Consider the following 445-nt stretch of genomic DNA (forward strand, 5'->3'; position numbering starts at 1 on the left):
TTCGATATAGACTTTCTGTGAGATTTACAGACGAATACTGCATTGGCAATTTGACCCTTGCGTAAACCGAAACGGTGAAAAATCTGGAGTTTCCTTGCAGAATCGGGACCAAACGCTGTGGAAACGCACGCATACGTTCATTGCTGTTGAACAGACGCTTTCGGGGTTATTGCTGGGATGGGCAGCCGGGCGGAGGGTGATCTCTGCCGTGGAAGTGCCTGGACGACACCAGCTCCTGAGAAGGCTTTGAAGGACCGCGTCTTGTGAAGTCGAATCGCGTTTCCAAAAGCTGCTGGGGATTTTTGCAAACGCTGTTGTGGCTGGGGGAGGGCTGCAGGCAGAATATAGGCCTCTCGTAACGAAAACCGAACGCCTAGCTCCACCTGAGGCTCGGCCTCTGCGCTCCGAGCAGCCTCCCGGGGAGCTGTCGCCTGACTTTCCGGCT

This window comes from Aptenodytes forsteri, unplaced genomic scaffold (assembly GCF_000699145.1).
Source record: "Aptenodytes forsteri isolate BGI_AS27 unplaced genomic scaffold, ASM69914v1 Scaffold388, whole genome shotgun sequence".
In the NCBI taxonomy this organism is placed as follows: Eukaryota; Metazoa; Chordata; class Aves; order Sphenisciformes; family Spheniscidae; genus Aptenodytes; species Aptenodytes forsteri.